Genomic DNA, 1,639 nt, shown 5'->3' on the forward strand with positions numbered 1-1,639 from the left:
CAAGCTTTGTTTCAGCAATCTACATAGCTCGGATGAGGCCACATTCTTCATGAAAGTTGTTCCAATGGGTGTATACTATAACATATCCGAAATTCAGCCCCATTGGATAATTGTGGAGTCTGTTACCTAGCAAACACAGAGCCATGCTCAGGATGGATTTTATCAGCGCGCAAAATGAGTTAGCAATTTGTTTTGGCCTTAACTTCCTCCTCCGACCTTGGATTGGCCCAAATGATATATGGATGGAAAGAAGACATTCTGAACTTCAAGTTTGAGTGCTTAAAGTCTTAATTTGCTTAAGGGAAGCCCAATTCGTAAGCCCTTGAAGTTGCTAGTCATGCTGACCTCAGGATGAGCTATTATTTCTGGTTGGAAGCTTGGTCATGGTGACATGAAGATGAGCTAGGGCTGCTGGTGGGATTTATTAGTGAAGTGCATCAACCATTTCAGATTTTATAATGGAAGTGTTGTATGCATTAGTGAAGTGCATCAACCATTTCAGATTTTATAAAACAAGTGTTGTATGCATTAGCCATACTTAATTCAGATTTTCAGCTTCCTTAGGCCTATATATAGTGAGGTTTCCCAAGCTTGTAAACACACCCCAAGGGGGGGAGCTCTCAAACACTTCTCTAGAGCTCCCTTCCCTTCTCTCCCTCAAATTCTCTTAGTTTCTCTTTCTAGTTTTCAATTGTTATAATGAGATCTTTGTGCTGAAATTCTCCTTAAGTTTTTCTTAGTTCCACTTTACTTTTCATTATGTAAATTCTTTTCTTTAGTTTCAAGTTTGATTAGTTTCCAAGTTTCAATTATGGTTTTTGTTCTTATTCATTATGCTTATAAGTTAATATGCTAGTTTGAATGATTGATCACCATTTAGGCTTGCATGTTAGCTATCTTGGTTTGAATTAAGAGTAGACACCATGCTTTAATTCGAATTGAACTATGAATAGGAAGAGTATGTATGGACATTCGACAACAGGGATTAGATACATGCTTGGTTGTTTAAATTGTTCTTCTATGCTTAATGGGTTCCTAATGCTTAATTTTAGGTTAGACAACAAATGATCAAATTAGGGAATTAGGAACACAAGGTTATGACCACACACCATGGCTTAATCATACATTAGCTAGAATCAATCCGTTAATCTAATTGAACTTGGGAACTTATCTGCTTGAGTTAGTTATTTTCTTTCTTCCTTGTTTTATTTATTTCCCTTCTTTTTCATTTCTGTTTTGTATAGGGAAAATGAATTGAATCATTCAATCACCAATCCTCGTGGGATCGACCTCGCACTTACATACGCTATACTACCGAACGGCTCGTGCACTTGCGAGTATCACAAGTTGAGGATGCAGCTGAATCTATTTTGGTGCAGCTGTATCTACGCAACAGCCTCATCGCCATACCGTTTTCCTTGTTTCTTTCTTCTACTCATTTTCTTGTTATCTTTTCCCATCCTCTGTTGTTCGGTTTGAGCCTTTAGAGTACTCATTGAAGCAGCAGTTACGAAAATAGGAAAGAGGAACCTTTTTTTCGTTGCCTTTGAGTCAGATTGTTTTTGCCTGTCAATCTATAACTTGCTTGTAAGATTCCATGCATCTAAGAAAAATCTTTATTAAGTTCATTGTATATACA

The sequence above is a fragment of the Prunus avium genome, chromosome 6 (genome assembly GCF_965620075.1).
Source record: "Prunus avium chromosome 6, drPruAviu1.hap1.1, whole genome shotgun sequence".
Classification (NCBI taxonomy): Eukaryota; Viridiplantae; Streptophyta; class Magnoliopsida; order Rosales; family Rosaceae; genus Prunus; species Prunus avium.